This window comes from Rhyacophila brunnea, unplaced genomic scaffold (genome assembly GCF_057557595.1).
Source record: "Rhyacophila brunnea isolate RB1 unplaced genomic scaffold, BYU_Rbru_1.0 scaffold_6, whole genome shotgun sequence".
Taxonomy (NCBI): domain Eukaryota; kingdom Metazoa; phylum Arthropoda; class Insecta; order Trichoptera; family Rhyacophilidae; genus Rhyacophila; species Rhyacophila brunnea.
This window is the reverse complement of record NW_028233276.1, coordinates 627598-646157: the sequence shown is the minus strand read 5'-3', so window position 1 is coordinate 646157 and position 18560 is coordinate 627598. Positions and strand designations below refer to the sequence as shown.

Below are 18560 nucleotides of genomic sequence, written 5' to 3'. Positions count from 1 at the left end.
TTTTCAATATTTTTCATACCTTCCTATCTCTGGGCTGTCAATCATTTTATTTTCTTATTTTAGATGTCTCGCCGAAATTAAGATGTCAAAGTGTTTCTCTGCCGATATTATTAAATCCGGCAGACTTATATTACGCCCAATAAAAGTCATGCAGTGAAAGGAGAGATGCTTAACTGTCTTCGTGCATGTTTTTATTTTTGTGTTCAGATTTAACTGGAGTGTCAGCGCTCTTGTTTATTTTCGAATTCTTTTCAAGTTTTCGTTTATTTATTGGTCATTAAGACTTGACGCCTTCCCCAGTGATGAATCGGCGCTCACCACTGACTGTTGAAAAGACGTCGTCGGAAAAAGAATATGGATGAAGTGATAATATCGAAGTACAAGAATATTTCGGTAATGAAACAACTAAGTATGGACATTTGTATGTGTACGTGTGTATGTACATTTATATGGCGCATTGGCCAAATTGCTTATTGTCATCAGTGGCGAAGACTCGATACAAACACATGTGCGTATTGGCTTATAAATGAATCGTCACAATTTATTATTTATTAAAACGTCATGTGGTGATAGAAAAATAATAATTACATGTGGGCGATGGCATCTCTTGGAATTATAAAAATCTTTGCAACCTACTCCACGCCTACAGAATCGAAACAAGCAAGCTGATGACGTCAAAAGTGATATTCAAAGTTATATGGGTGAATTAAGCGGTTTTTGGCAAGCTTGCCAGTACACTGAAAAAATAAAACAAAATTATGTTTGAAAAATAAGTACCTAGTACCTACGTGTTAAAACAATCTACCAATGGCGATATTGAAATTTGGTTTATTTATGTACTGTATTACTTGTGTCTAGTTTGGTTTGAATATGTATATTTATATCACGCCAGTTTTCAGCAGTTTCCGTGGCCGAGTAGGTAGAGCAGGCGTCTATGAAGCCATGGGTCGCGGGTTGTCTTTTTTAGGTTTATCGGTAAAATACTCAAGTCCCGTATGTATGATTATTCTAGCTATATATCTATTCTCTAATGTTCTAGCACTTGTAAGCAATAATCAATGTTTTTTATTAAACACCACAATCTTTTATTGAAATAATTATGATAAGTAACAAATTTTGTCAGCTTATTTTTCCTGTATTCATAAAACGTTTAATCATCCATTGATACATGCTGCAATTATTTTGGCTGATTGCGATTTATAACTGCAACTATCTTCAAAATGACTATACCTATCCAATGATTTTTATTTACCATTAATCGAAATCATTAATTTGGAATGATGTATCGTATCAAGATAGGTATAGCTATTTTCGTGTTTTGACGTGTGGGATGTTATTCTACACCTGCCTGTAACGCAGGAAGGATGTAAATAGATCAGAACCTGCTTATTATGAGATAGTTAACTGGTTTTTGTCACCCGGCAACTGCGTCAAGATTGTCACTCATTTTAAGTGCTTAAATGACTTGGATATATTTTGATTTGATAGACAGTGATGGGATAATTAAGCCAAGATTTGTTTTATCCGAATTAGATGTGGATTAACGTTTGGTCGATTCATTTCTATGCAGTGGCATTCATTTTTTTTCATTGTTTCGTTTCAATTAAAAATACATGTAAGTAAGTACTTGTACACAAAAAGATTAAACATTAATATTATTATGTGCCATCTCTGTCATCTTTAATAATCCTACTTATTTATAGTTACTTGATGAGATTTTAGAAAAAAATACATTATATTTTGTCGCCTGAAAATCAAAAAGGCACTTAATAAGACATTTTGGTGGTTTTGAGTTATGAATGCAGTTTTGTTCGTTTTTTTTGTACATTATAATCAAAATGGCATTTGTGGAGCTAAATCCGTGAAATCACAATTAAAGGTCACTTGAGAATTTGTAAACTAATCATCAATTAACTTATAACACAAACGTAACATGTACACGAAGTTGCCAGTGTATATATACAAAAATAATATAAGAAAGGGGTAGTGTGTGTAATTATTTTAAATGTGTAAAGGCCTATGTACAAAAAATAAGATTTAGTCGAAGAAAAAGGGCTCTGTGACAAGAATCTTCACAAGATATGAAAAATTAAAAAAAATATAAATTGCATTTCGATCTTTGAGTAATAAGTCACCTGTGCTCTGAATTTCATTTCAAAATTGGTAAAGAAATAACCTCTATACGATTTTTTTTCACACAAAAAAAACTTTAAATAAAATACGTTTTTCTGAAAACTCTATTTTTGCACAAACAGGTGCCTTTTGCTTTTGGGGCGACGATTTTTACTGGATAGGTTCGTCGGTTTTAGAATTTATGTTATTATTTTTTCTTTTAATTATCGTTGTTATCTCAAAATCAATCAGGGCTGAATTGTGATGTACTGTAGTTTGATCGATAACTACTTACGATATAATATGTACCTACTTCAGTCATTCCACAAAATGATGATATGGGTCTATTGTATTATTGTATATTGGTATGGTATATATTGTTAATTTCATCACCATCACGCCTATTAGAAAAGTTAAAGTTTCAAGGAGATTTCTGTCTACCATTGTAGAATAATAATTAAATTACTTTTGTTATTTCTTGTTAATTTAGTTAACATAGGTAATATCAATTATTGTGTACCTACTTACCTTCTTAAGTTAGGTATTCTTTCCTTAATCTCTTCCTACTGCGACGGTGTTAGGAATATATATATAATATATCATGTCAAGCAATCTCCAAATAATTTAAATATTTATTTATTTTATTCATTCCGTGTCTCCGGTTTTATTTACGGCTCGTTAAACGGGCGTTTATTTTTATTTTATCTCTTCTCATAGCTCGGAGGGACGGGACTGACTGCCATTTTAATATATTTATTTTATTTCTGTACTTGCAGTTAGTTGTACATACGCGTTTTTCACTTCGGAAATAAAACGGAAGGGGGAGGAAGCGTTTTATCTCTTACGCAAATGGACTTGTGAAGTTGTCGTTCTTGAAAATAATTTTCTGCCAAAAATAACCGAGAATTTTGAGTCTATATTTAAACAAAGATAAGACGCTTCAGCTTAGAAGTTATTAAAGAAATAAGAATGTACGATTATAATGACATATTATCAGCTTCTCTCTAGCTTCTAGCTCTCTTGGCTTCATCACATCATTGATACCACCGTGCTTATCCTCTCTTGGAACTCCACTTCAAGTTACCTGCTTCGCACTCACTGCAATTCTGATTCTGGGTGTCGTGTCCATTGATTGTAATTGGTGTCTTGTGATGGAATTACTCGGCCAATCTCGGTTCTTGGACATGTGAAAATACCCTAAATACCTTCCCTTCCCATTTCACTGTTGACTACTTGCCGTGCACTCGTTTTCTTCCGTCACTACTTCAATTTTCTTACCACCACTCAATGATTAGTAAGTTATTGTAATTACCAGTGTTCCATCTTAGCTGTACGTTTACCCGGGCGCACTCTAGCACATGAAGGCCCAATACCAGGAGTGGATTGAAACAGTAGTGTTCCTAGTAGTAGAAGTGAAACAATCACATGTCATAAATGTATTGTGACCTCACCCGGATCGAATCTGGAGATATCTCCGGATAAAAAAGACCTGCTGGACTTGTAACCAACAACCAACAATCCACCAGTTGGTATCTTGATCTTTTATTTATATTCTAGCAGTCTTCTTATTTTTAGTGCCATCTTCTATGGAAAAATTGGCGACCAAATTGCAGTGAACCTCCCTATCTTGGGCCAGTCATATCAGAACCCCAACGCGTTGTATATTGTTACGGTGTTGCGCAGCTAAGAGAATCTCCTTATATTTACGTTTATGTTGCCCTCTACAATAATTAACTGTATTGTGTGCTGGAGTAAATCATAATTTTGATTGCGGAAACCTATGCAGCTTTTATGCACTTGATAGTTGTACAATATAATAGACGTTCTCTTGTCCTATCAGTTCATCTTAAAACCTCTTCTAGTTAAATTCTATCATCATCTCCTACCGGGGTTGATCCATTGCTGGATAGAGGCCACCTTTGGCTCATTCCATTCTTATCAGTTCCTAGTTCTTCGCTGTCATGTACATCCTCCAAAAATTATGAGTTCGTTTTCCCAGCTGGTTTTAGGGCGCCTCTTGTGATCGTTTAGTGCCCCTTGGGTACCACCGTATGACACCATTTGTCCAACGGTTGACCACTGGCTGAGCGGCATAAACAGCTCATTGCAATTTCATCTCCTTGACAACCTTTCTCACTACTACTCATGTCTGCCTTCTTTCTTATCCATTATTTCGTTTGTGGTCTTTCCGCCGTATGCCCAACATGCTTTTTTCCATTGCCACGTTGTTAATAACTTTTGGATTTCTCTTAGGTACATGTTTCACATGCATATACCGCACCATACACGAACACCGGTAGCACACATCGGTCGAACGCTTCAAGCTCAAGACATAATAGATCACTTTTAAAGATAATATCCAGGCGCCTAAATCCGCTCCATTTTGGTTCTGCGCGCAATCCCGTCATCCGTCAATTGACATTTATCCGAGGTATACGTCATTGTTGTCATGTCCGATTTGAGTACCATCGATGAGGATCGCTTTTTGTTCAACAAAGCTTACTTTTATCTTACAAGATATTTAATTGTAACTACTTTGCGGCTTTCACTTGCAAGCTCCTGCATACTGTCCTGAAAGTGTTCTGGGTCGTTTGCAAAGACACCAACATCGTATTCAAAGTACATGTACTTTCTGACTGAGGTATTCACCGTTAATGGTGATTCCACACAATACAAGTACTATATTTGGTCACTTAATTCCACGGTCGTTCCCAAAAGACCACGGTGAGAAAAAATGAGTATAATACGCTGTTGGATTTTACGAACAATATCGCATAATCGTCGCGCTATTCTGGAATCTAGAATTTGCAGAACGCTTTTTGCCTGAAGCATAAATTTCGTGCATTTTAATATTACACTCCTTGTCCTGTCATCGCGCCTCGCCTATCTTGTTAATTTAATTTCTCCCTCTTTCTCAAATCGCCGTGTTTGTTTACCCAAGTTTTTTTTTTGTTGACTTAGCATGTGTTTTATTATTAAGTCATTCTTTTGTCGCTTACCGCAAAGCATGTCGCTTTTATTTTTTACAGTCTTGCCACACTAGACAGATGACAATTTCTGTGGTGTGATCTCATCTCATCTCATCTCGACATACGTTTTTTGTTTTCTAATTTTTTTGACAGGGTTAACATGAAACGCTAAAATGGCCAATGTTCCACTCTATTAATTCCATTTTAGCGATATCTAAAGAAAATTCACTCTGTGACCATTGTTGTAATTATGTAATTATTTAAATTCTTTCAAAGTTAAACGCTTAAAAAAAGTAATCCAATGTAGACACTGTGAGCCGGTGGCTCGACTCTGCAAAAGTATGAATCGTCTTATGAACGTGTTCTCCTCTTGATTAACTGGTTTCATTCTTTAAAATAATTTGCTCTCAAGATACTTGCTGAACGGCTTAAAGGGTTTGTAGTGATAATAGTATACACCCAGTGTCAGAATTACGAATTACATTCTAAAGCAGTTTTAATAATCAATACGTATACCAACGTAGAACATTCATATTTATTTTAATTACAGTAAAAACACTTATAAAATTAGCAATCGTTAAAACTTTTCATCTTTTTTCGTTCAAATAATATAAACGTGATTATTTTTGTCATTCAAATATAGTTCGGTAATTTAGTACTACGCAGAGCAGATATTTGAAACATTCATAGTTTCAATGAGGTTTAATTTTTTCCTTGCGATCATAGAGACGCCCTAACAATCGAAAATCGTATATTTTCCTTCTTTTTCGGTCATGTCAGCCCCTTAGTTGGAGTATATGGACACCACACGGCTCCTCCAAGAATCCCTGTCGCTCGCCAGTCTTCTTGTGTCACACCAGCATCTCGTAGCTCCGCTGTCCTCTATATATAGTGTTTAGCAGCTTTCCAGGACGCCGGTATCCGTTGGCTTGAAGAACAGGCAACCCAGGTTGAAGTTCCAACCTTCAATTTGGGAAAATCTACACCATGACCTCATTGGCTGAAAACCACTTCATACTAATCTCACTCTTTGTTGCATACCGTCTAATTAATACTATAGTGCGAAAATTATAAGTTGAAGTGTCATGACCGCCGTCGTGGCGCTGCGATATTATGAAAGGCTTGTCAATATTGTAGTTCTCTAAACGGCCACGCTTCACGTTAAACTTGCCGCAGTATAATACGACAACCAATCGACCAATGAATGGCGATCTGTTTGCAATATGCATTATTATAATGTATGAAAGGTAAATGAAATCGGACGGATGTCTATCAATTACATGTAGGAATTGTTTACTGATTTAAAAAAAATATGTAATAACATTTCAATTAAATTCAATATTGCTAATTTTAGCAATATAGCCGAAATATGAATGATGACGTGAAAACTAACTAACATATTTGCAGTTAAATGGAATGGGTAATGGGGCTAAGTGACATTACAGTAACGGGAGTGTAAAAGACCTAACCTATGTCGTAAATCAACGCATAGTTTTAATTTATTTTGAAAAATATTTTTATTTCTTGAAAATTAATATGGGTTTAACTTGAAAACTGAATTATTTATACTGAATCGAGCTTTGGTTGTTTGATGAATGAACGAGCCATATTATTTTTACATATTATACCTACTAGCAAATCGTAAAACAGCCGGCAAAGAATGGCGCTTATAATTATGCAATTTCATCTTTCTTATTTCGTTCATACATACCTACTTTTATAACGAATTTATGTTCCATTCCTAACTAGGTACTAACCTTTTTTTTAAATTCAATAATTTAATTACACAATAAAATACATTTACAATTTTACTATTAGTAGAGATAGAAATCGAATTTTCCAGATAGAGGAGGGCGCTGACAAAAATGTTTGAAAAGAGGGTTCTGAGGCATTGTGAGTTTGGGAAATTTTGGATTAATTAATAAAACTTTTCCTGTTTACCCTGTTTGGGTTATTTATGAATTTGTGTGACGAATGCCGCCGTCTCGAGCCTGATGCGCTTTAACTCTTTCACACTTCTTCGGCTGCCCCTGCGATATTGATGCGTTTTAAAAATAATCGTGGCATCGAGTGAAATGCATCGCTTTAAATGCCATCAAAATCTCAGGGAATATTGTTTTTTAATGCCACTGCTCTGACGATAAATTTTTTGAATGCGGGCCGGGCCGCTGTATGTTTGTCGTAAATGACTTCGTAAATAGGTACAATGACTACACTGGATAAGAGTGGAAAAGGTTTGATCTCAAGATAGTCGGTTAAAATTTGTATAGTCGTGTCCACAAAAGATAGAAATCCTGAAAATGGAAATGCATACGTCGTGAGAGTGAGGTCACACCACAAAACAGAAACGCGAAAGTCATTCGCCCGTTGGCCAAGACTTTGAACCCAGTTTTGTCTTATGAATTAATGACGTTCATGCCATAAAACGCAAGAAACAAAACCCACTGGTTGTCTCGAAATATTACGAATATTGATACAGACGGATTTATAGAAAATAATTTGTTCTTTAACTTGTTTTAAGTGTATTCAATATGTATCCTCATCGAGAATTGTACCTTCTTACAGCCACATCTGGAAAGTAACCGACTTTCCTTATTTTTACGTCTCCTGGGTCATAATCAATGTTTCTAACTCGTCAAATGATTATGCCGCGAATGAATGTTTACTACAAACAATTTAAGTTATTCTTTAGTTTATTTGGTTTGGGCAAACCAAAAAACCTTCTACTTATCGCATATCTACTACTTTCTACATAATTTCATAAGTCTATATATATATTATTTATGTATGTATATATTAACTGAACCGAAAACCGGAAAAACAGTTATTTCTGTCGGAACGAAAACCGGAACCGAACCGAAAAAATATCGGTTTTTTCGGTTCGGTACCTACATGTTCAAACACGCATGTTATCATGATCTTACGCCCCACTTCAGCTGTCGTATGTGCAACACGTCGTACGTCTTGGACTCTTGGGTCACTAAAATATGGTAGAAAATATTTTTGTATTACAAATAAAATCATTTAATAATAATTGATCACTCGGAGCTGTACCGAAAACCGGAAAACCCTTATTAAGTAGTTTTCTTACGAAGACCATGTCATGCGGAGTTTTGCATTGAAATTATGATAGATAAAAAAGTTTTCTTGGGATTCGTTCATGTTACCTTTATAAAATTTGATAAACTTTATGTAGGTGCCCACTCTGTTAGCGAAACACGTGTCGAATTAAATAGGTACCTAATTTTTATGTGGTGAATCCCAAGTGATAGATAAATTTGATAAAGAACTTTGTAAGCTGATTATTCCTCCTACTTGTGTAATATTTAGATAACCCTCTATGCTTTATAGCAGAGCTTTTCAACCTTAAATAATCCGAGAGAAATAATAAAAGAAAATGAGTTGAGTTCTCCCAATTTATTGAATTAAAAAATATTATGCTTAGGTATTTTTTTAATAAGTATATATTTTTACATGCACTTTTATTTCAGCAACCATGGTTCTACCATTGAGGTATTAAATAAAAAGAGGGGCAAGGAATCCGTTTTCGCATACAACTGAATGAAGTAGGACAACAATATCCGACAACTTGCGAGAAATAGCGACGCGATAAAAAAAAAATGCAGGGCATCACGGATGATTTGCTTTGGTCATTAAAACGTACCCATATAATATAATATTAACGTGGAAATTTTGCCGCAAATTGATTACCAGCCTGCCTCGCCATACTTGCCTGCTTCACCATACTTTCATATAACCTGCCGCCCCTAGGGCTAAGTTGTCTAATAACTTGATTATATGTAATAAAAAAAAATATACTTTGATATGCCAGCATATCGTTTTTGTTGCTGCAATATCCCTTCTTGCCATCGTTTATACACATTATTTATTAGAATTAGGCATTGCTTCTACCTCTACGTCCCGTTGAGCAACAACCGCCTAGGAAATTCTCGTTAAAACTACAATTCGAAACCAGAACAGTAAGTTCGTAGAAGACAGCCACGAAATGTGTAATTGGTCTTTTGAATCATCAAGGATTATCTCGAATTTATGTCTACTTAAACGTCTTCTTAAACAAACATTTTCTTTTCCTCCTGCCAGCAGCACTAAGCGTAGTAACCGTGGGAGAGTCGTCACGTTGATTGGTCATAAATTCTTTACTGAAATATCTCTTCGACAGACACAGAAATAACGGCCGTTGGCGAAAACTTCCTAATTGGCGGTCGTGATTCAATCTTCAGGAATTTGAGTTTTTTTCTAGTTGGCATGGGAGTGCATTCAGGTCTGTCACCTGTCACCCCCGCAAAATACCTATGACATGTTCTATCTATACAACATGTAATTTACTCATTATTCAACCGTGCATGAGTTGTTTTCATCTAACACTAAACTAACCCAGTGTTAAACCGACCAACATCATGTAAATATAGACACATAATTTTGTGAAAACGAATTTACAGTTAGATAGGTACAGTTTTGGGTTTAAAGTAAACACCTACATGAGCAGGGATGGCGAACCTTTTTACGTACACTTGCCAAAATTTCCCAAATATTATTTTTTGACTGTTTGACGTGCCGAGCAGTTTTTCGAGTAGTTCGAGCAGGAAAAAATGAAAAAATAGTTAGTAAAATTTTCTCGGATCAGATGAGGCATCCTCTCGAAACAGTGGTCTCAAGCATTGTCAAATGATTGTGAATTATGTGTGGCGCATAAAATATAATGACCCACCCATCTATGCAGTTTTAATTAATTTTACCTAATGCTTATTCTTTAAGAATATCAGCTGCCTGTTTTTTTATACAATGAGATCTGTCATTTTATGCATGAATTTCGTCGTTTCCGTTTGCTCATAGATTGACAAATATTATTGGTAAAAATATTATTAAAAACCGAAGAAAATACGCATTTTTAATATTATATAATATATATATTTAGGTATTTGTAAAACTTTTTGTAAAAAAAATATCTTTTTATACTTATCTACTTTTTTTCTCTTCAACACAAAACATTCGCGTGCCATGCAAAATCATCTCGCGTGCCATAGGTTCGCCAACTCTGTACTAGAGGCACTTAGCGGAAAAATACAAAGCTTGCTTTTTTAAGACATTACGGATTAGTAAAATACGTTAAGAACATTAAAGAAACTATTTTTTTATATGGAGTAGGTAATGAATAAGAAGTTTCTTGAGCTATTAAATGCGGCGTCTTTCTCTGATACGCATATCGTCATTCTTTCCTTGGAGAATGAGCAGGATACTGTACTTCTGTCGTCCCATTATAGTATGCCTAGGTACTATATACTATACCTACTAGTTGTGTTACACAAAACTTCTCTGCCATCTTCCGTTCATTAAATAAAGCCAATATTACTCCACATCAATTTAAGGATACGTCTACATATTCCTATACATCGTCATCTCAAAGGGTTCAAGTTAGGTCGACGTATCTATTTCTAAGGAGGCGTCTCATTTTGAGAAAGACATTCCCTGTTTTCTCAATTCCTGTTTTAATTTCTGGATACACTTGTTCTCTTGTACCTATCTGTTATGTAGTTTATATCATTTTTATATTTTGTACCCGAGAGACTCTTCAATAGACCAGAAAAGAAAAGGTACAAAGGTACTCAGTTGATTTGACTATCGTTGAGGCTATCGTCAGTGCCAATGCTAAAAGCATCGTCAACCAATCTCGATTTATATAAATAGAATTTATTATCTCTGATAAATTCAATGTTAACTGCATCACAACGATTCTGTTAATCAGTTTGAAAAATGAATGAAAAAACTCGTTTGTGGACTACTGTGTATTAATTGATATGTCAACGCGACACCTAGTTACTCTAACGACGCGTACGCATCTCAATCATCGGTGTTTTGGCACAGTGCCAGCTGCCAGCTCGTGACCTGCCCGCCAATGAATAATAATTTCGAATTTCTCATTTGATCGCGCGTTGATTAATCGCCTGTTTTGATTTGAAAATTTCATTTCTGTCAGTGGCCGCGCACCGCAACCATTCGTCAGCCGAAAACCACGCGAATATTATCTTTGTCGCCTCGGGCTGAAAGTACTAAGAAGCGACGACACGAGCAAGTGCAAGTCAAATTTTGAATCAAAATCAAATTGTGATTGTTGCGGCGAATTTTGTATAATAATATTATTGTCTTCGCTATGAAAGATTTTTTTTTATAGTCAAGAATATTTATTTTATTTATTCAATAAATATCCGAAAGATGGCGTTGTGCGTTTCAAACAAAGTCGCACACTTAATGATGAGCTAAGTCCATTAATAGTTGCATGTAAGTGTTTGCCGGTAGGACTGTACTTCACAGGATCATTTCTGTAGTACTTCCTCCCTCGTAACGTGCACACTCTACCAGAGTGACACTCCGCGATGAGGAGACGTGGTGGGGTTCCTTGAGCGTGAGGCAGGCCTTGAGTTGGATCTTCGGATTTAACTCTCGGCCCTCGATGACCGTTCACCGTCCGATTGGATCTCGGACGGTTGGGGAACTTACGCTTTCTGAGCGGCTTTTATATGAATAAACATTACTACGATTACGGCAGCCAAGGCCCAAGTGACGTGACGTCAGTATCTGATGAATGATGATAACTTGAAGGCAAGGATTATTGACTGAAAACAAATCGTGTCCAAGCGATATTAATTTTTGACGACGATGATTATGAAGCATATAATAATTATTATAGTATGGTTATTATTGGTATTTGAACTATAATTTGGTCACCACCCGCGTACTAAAAAGTGTAGATACCTACCTAATTGCGATATTTTACAACTCTTTCGGTTCGCCAAAAAATGTTCCTCTATTACAGTGTTGCCAACCGTACTATAATTATAGTATTTGTACTATAATTTTCGTCAGTGTATTATGTACGATATAAAACAGGTATAGTACGCCCAGAATACTATAATTTTGAGAAATCGGAAAACAAGTTGCCAATATAAGAAAAACAACGCCAAAATAATCCGTGAGAAGCAAAAAAATAAATAATCCAAAAAAAAGTCGCTGCTTTGTGGAGCTATTAAATATTTTAAATATATGGTTGAATCGGAGGGTCCGCTTCGGGATGTGAGGTCCATGATAGAATCCATTTGTCAATGAACGACGATGAATTTAGATTGACTACTATTGAAATTGATTGTGCTAATAAACAAGCACATTCGTCAAAAATTAATGCAATATAAAGTAGTAAAACCTTGTTTATTTTTTTTATTTTTTTATTCGTAAGTAGGTATTGTTGACCTGTTAAAAAGGTGTCTGTATTATTTAATGAAATAAGGGGGGGGAGGCGCCTAGATTAGATTTTTTTAAAGGGAGGCGTAGTAGCATAAAGTTTTGAAACCACTGACTTAACATTTGAATTTTGTCTAAAAAAACGAGACGGTAATTACCCTTCATGGATATTTTGTCTATAAAAAACAAGACGTTAATTAGGTACCCCACGTTTAATTTTTTGAAAATGCAGAAAATTATTGGTCACTCAACGCGTACTATATTTTTGGCCGAAATACTATAATTTTGAAGGCACTGTACTATAATTCCACTTTCAAAATATGGCAACACTGCTCTATTACCTACTATTTTTTTTTCCGACCATGTCCGATCCTCATAGGATCATATGGGCCTCCACAGGGTAGAGGTTTGTATTAACAGATTTTGTTTTTTTTTACGAGAAATGGATGTCAGCCACTTGCTAAACCAATTAGGTCCATACGCTGACTCGTACACAAATTGAAAAACAATATGTGTACTTGCCAGACCCAGGATTCGAACCTGAGACCCACGGCGTGATAGTCCAACGCTTATTATCGCAGTCGTACTATTAGTAGGTACTTCACATCAAATTAAAGTGAGGAATTTATATGTTGAGAGGTGTATTTTTCGAATATTCAAATTTATAGTATTTTAGGCGTAGGTACCTACTATAGTACTACATAATAATTATATAACTTTTAAATATCCTACCATAGTACGCCGGACAAAATTATAGTACAGTTGGCAACATTGACTGTAGTAGTCTGTAATCCTCTTGTCCACACGTCTCTCGGAATCGAGAGTTTGTCAGCCTTCCTTATTTACGTCATAATATAATAGACGTATGTATACATCACCTAACTTTCGCGCTGGCTATAGGGTAAAGAAAAGCGCCACAGTAGCAGAATGAAGACTTCGGCTGCCCATTGCTGTGTGCTTCTAGCGTAGTCGACTATGATGACGTAATCCTAAGACAAATTTTGATGACCCACCCTGTTGGTCCGAACAATGAAAACCACACGGAAAAGGTTTAGAAACTCTACCTTCTACCACAAACTATTGAAACCACGCCATTTTGATATATCACATGTTTCTGTTGGAAATTTAATTTCTGTCGGCGAGCTTTCGCCGAATCCATTCGTCAAGAAAAGCGCGCGAAAAATAACAACAAAAAAATCAAACAGAAACAAATTTCAAAGACAAACGCAGACTTTTACGATGTGTTTGAAGTTCTTTATGTGCTTTTAATCGCGAGAGCTGCATGCCTTAAGACTCCTCAGACGTTTTAAGTGGAGAGCTTTGATGAAAGTTCGCCGGAATACAAACGAATAAAATAATTACGACCGTTGTAAACTTGACCGCTGGATTTGGAGTTAGTTTGTTTGAAAGTGTAGCCCCGGAATAATAATAAATTATTCATAGCTGTATTTATTCATGGCAATCAACCTTTTTGGAGAAACGCGGACCTGATAGTTACAGTGTATCATCTTCTTTAAAGTAGTACCTACTCTTTAATTAGTTATTGTCATCGTTTCCATCTATCTATTCTATTCGATTCCGGCAACGGTGTAAAAAATATAATATTACCACCACAGACAGATGACAGAACTTACTAGAACTAGAGCGAACTTTATAAACTTTTAGTTTTTGATAATACCTATGTCTTACATACTTACTGCCGTGACGATTACACCTCTTGGCGATACTTCTGGCACATTATTAGATTGATTAATATTGATAGCCAGTGTAGTATATTTATCATTTATTTATTTACATTGATACCCCGAAGTTACTAAAAGATTAATATTTAATAAAATTGCAGTTCTTTGTACATATTAATGTGTACAAACTATTTAAAAAGTTTCTGACGACACATTTCCTTCACGCTTTTTTGCGCAGCATGTTAATATGTTTTGTCATTCCTTGCTTTTTAGCTATAAGTAGAGTTGGGTTTCGGGAATTCTGGAAAATTTTTCGAGATTTTACATCCAGAATCTCGAGAATTGAATTTTTTAACATTTCGGGAAATCCCGGATCTCGAGAATCTTTTCTCGGGATTCGGGATTTCTTTATTATCAAATATTAATTGAAAAAACGATTTTCTATATGAAAAAAGTGGACATAAAACACAAAACGTTTAGAGACTGATCGGGGCATTTAACACAAAAGCCAACGTCGACTCAAAATGAGCGCAAATTTTTGCATCATCAGAGAATTTTGTGTCTCAAAAGCGTACGCGATTGACAGTCTTTGTTTTTTGAAATTCTATTTTATTAAGTAATGTTTTGAATTATTTTTGTTTTCCTACTTCTATTTTGTTTGTCTTCTTATTACATAAGTAAAAACAAAATCATATTTTGTTGGAATTTGTCTGTTTTTACACTGATTTTAGGAATTTTACAGGTTTTTTTAAATTCCCCGATATCTCGAGAATTCAAAATTTCATAATTTCGGGAAATCCCGAATCTCGAGATTGAGATTTTCTCGGGAAATACCCAACTCTAGCTATAAGGAGTCTATGTTTTCTAAAAAAATAACCCCTTTTCAATTGAGCTGACAACTTCTGTCAAGCTTGCAATAATTGTAAATACATTGTGTTAGGCCTACTTGTCTATTTACTGGTTCAAATCGTTTCATTATTTTGTGCGGTGCCCAGATGTCCGTCGTTCAGTTGTCCTGTCAGCCACTTTTGTCCTAGTGTCTGGCCGGCGGCGCCAAATCGTAATATTTATAAGCAGACAAAACTTTCAATTCAATTATTTCAGTTTCACGCAATTTACAAATGCATGAAGCGCGTAATTATCACGATTGCGAATATTGCGTCGCATGAATGACGTGTATTATGGGTACGGTGACCATGCGTAGTTTATTTAAGAGAACAGCAGCCCTATGTTGTAACTTGTGACATGAAGTCACCCGGCGACATGACGACATATGACATCATTGTGACGTACTACCGGAGTGAGTCAATAGTCTTCGAGAAATTAACGCTACTCTAATACTGGCGTTATTCATTGTCCCCATACACAAATAGGTGTTTCAGCATAATAATATCTATGGTGAGCCGTGTGCATTGGGCGGGTCGCCTCGATGCGTGTATTGAGCATACGTCACAATTACGTCATGTCGTCGGGTGACTTCATGTCACAAGTTATAACATAGGGCTGCAGTCCTCTATTTCATTGATCTCTCCTTTAGATTTATTTATTTAAAAAAATGTCCTTTATTTCGTGAAATGAAATGGTAAATTGATAATTGGCGTGCAGCAACGGCCCACATAAATATATTAAAACTGTCTTCACCGGTAATAAAAAAACTATTTAGGCAGAGTTGATTGGTCGGGAAGAATTGGGGACAGTTAACTCGATGACTAAACCGGCTTGAAATGTTTTTGAATGAATCCTAAATACGAGAAATCCCTCTGTGCGCAAGGATCGAGCGAAGCTATCTGTTTATTTCCAGTCACTGGGCCTTAAATATAACTAACGACCAATTATTCGATGAGACTTTATGTATCAAATATTATGTCACCAGTGAAAAGATCAAAGATTGGCGGCAAAATGACGACATGCCTTGCCAACAACATGCGTAACTTTCAAAAACATAAAAAAATCGTTGAGTTTTCCTTATGGATCCCCTTGGATCTAATCCCCCCCCCCACTGAACGAGTATTTTCTTTAGTGAACAATATAATATTATAATATATAAAAAATGTTATACTTAAGAACCTACTTAAAGCTTTTTAGTTTTAGTGAAATACATAAACACAACATGCCTTTTTAAAATTTCGAAATATTTTTTTATTTTTTCCTTTAATTTCTCCGGGAAAATATGGTCACTTAAATTATAGGGCACATATTATGCTCAACATAACACGCATGCGTTTGGTTAGAAATATTATCTTATCGGTAGTCAACTGAAGTGGTAAAGAAAATACATTTTCTTACTGGTAAACTTGTTTTCGTCACGCGAAGACAGTAGTTTTATTATCGCGCAGTAGCAGTGGCGGAACTTCTTTCTATTTTGCCCCTCTCCGAAAAAATAGCAATACACATAGTACTTACCTAATTTAACTTTCAGGGTCGTTAGTTATTTCTGTAAAACATTATACGAGGGTGGGTCAATAATTCCTTAGAAAAAAGCATTAAAACAGTTTTTATTTTTGTATTTTTTTTTTATTTCTCAACATAATCTCCTTGGAGCTCAATACACTTGGTTAGACGTTTCTCAATTTTTTTAAACCGTCAGAAAAATAAGTTTTCGGAAGGTCCTCAAAATAAGCATTTGTCCGATCGATGACTTCTTCATTTGAAAAAAAACGTTGTCCACTTAGCCATTTTTTTAAGTTTGGGAAAAGGAAAAAGTCACTGGGGGCTAAATCTGGCGAATACGGTGGGTGGTCGACCAATTCGAACTTCAATTCTTCAATTTTAGCCATTGATCGTAAACATGTGTGAACACGGGCATTGTCCTGATGAAAGAGGATTTTTTTCCTGTTTAAATGAGGCCGTTTTTCTTCAATTTTGTTTTTTAGCTGGTCCAATAAAGATGCATAATAATCCCCTGTTATTGTTTTTCCTTTTTCCAAATAGTCAACGAAAATAATTCCACGTGCATCCCAAAATACAGTAGCCATAACCTTACCAGCTGATTTTACGGTTTTCGCCTTCTTTGGACATGGTTCGCCTTTCGCAATCCACTGCTTTGACTGTTCTTTCGTCTCGGGAGTATAGTGGTGTATCCATGTTTCATCTACAGTCACAAAGCGACGAAAAAATTCATCCGGATTGCGTTGCATGAGCGACAACAGGGCTTTAGAGGCCACCACCCTATTGCGTTTATTGTCGACTGTGAGCAAACGCGGCACCCATCTTGCAGAAATTTTTTTCATGCCCAATTTGTCATGTAAAATAGAAATGACGCTACCTTTTGAGATCCCTGTAACCTCAATTATCTCACGCAACTTTAATTTTCGGTCACTTAACACCATATCGTGGATTTTATTGATCATTTCTGGTGTAGTCACCTCTACAGGACGTCCTGAGCGTGGTTCATCCTTTGTTGATGTACGACCACGTTTAAATTCATTTAACCAGTTATAAATAGTTGCAAGTGAAGGAGCAGATATGCCGTGAACTAAATCCAACTCATTTTTTATTTCCTTTGCTGTTAACCCTTTTATATTAAAATGTTTAATAACAGCTCTAAACTCAATTTTCTCCATTTTTGTAAACAAGCAAATTTTTTTTTTAAATGTACAAAAATAAAAAACAACAACCCGACCAATCTGATTGAAACTTCGCAGCATACTGAATCGGTAGTGCCGCTGCATGAAAACAAACCGCTTACAGTACTAGTCGCGCCACCTGTCGGCTTTTCTAAGGACTTATTGACTCACCCTCGTATTTCGCAATTATTCTCTAAAAACCATATTGGGTGTCAAGAATGATTATTATATTTAAAACTGGTCGTTCTGTGACACACAATACTTAATTACGTTTGAATCGCGTGAAGATAGAAAATTATTGTTAATTTGGAAAAAAAAATAGTGAACTTAAGGCACATTCATACCGAGTAAACAGTTCGTAAAAATGCCAGAGAAGCGATTAATCAGTCTAATTCCGAAGTGATTATGGGAAAATTTATCGCCCTTTTACTTAGCGCGGTAAGATTCGACCTTTTGCATTCCGATGAAAAGTAGAAGCAATGGGGCTCAATGGGATTTTAAAAACAGCGACACATCATTATTTTTTTCTGTTACTGCACCACTGTTAAATCATACAATAACCACAAAGATACTGTTCGATATGACTGAATAAGACTATATTTTATTCATGTCAACATGTATAATTTCTTTTGAACTTTTTTCGTTTTAAGTTGCTATTAGAATGATGTAATAATGGATGTACCTACATACATTTATCATAAATACTTACCTTTAAAAATAGGACCAAACAGGCTCCCCGGCACTGCGAGCTTTTGCACCGTGTAGTTCCGCCACTGCGCAAAAGAAAGATGCGATCAGATAAGCAAACAACATTGTGTTCTCGGATATTCACGATGTTATCCAGAGCTTCGGTGTTCTCCCGATAGCGATTGCGATCCGGAACCCGAACCGAACGCCTCAGCTCGGATTAGGTCGGTAATCAATCAACGGCGAGACGTACTACTCATCATCAACCCAGCGCCGTCGTCTTGTTTGTT

At 35.8% G+C, this 18560-nt stretch overlaps 1 protein-coding gene and 1 non-coding gene across 2 annotated transcripts in view; both read left to right on the top strand.

The window, feature by feature from the left end:
• The window catches only part of LOC147065067 (uncharacterized), a 346553-nt gene that overhangs the window by 49545 nt on the left and 278448 nt on the right, over positions 1-18560 (top strand). The window lies entirely within an intron of this gene.
• Positions 11395-11611, top strand: LOC147065068 (small nucleolar RNA U3). The gene has a single exon (XR_015071855.1). It is a non-coding gene; the product is annotated as a small nucleolar RNA U3 (small nucleolar RNA).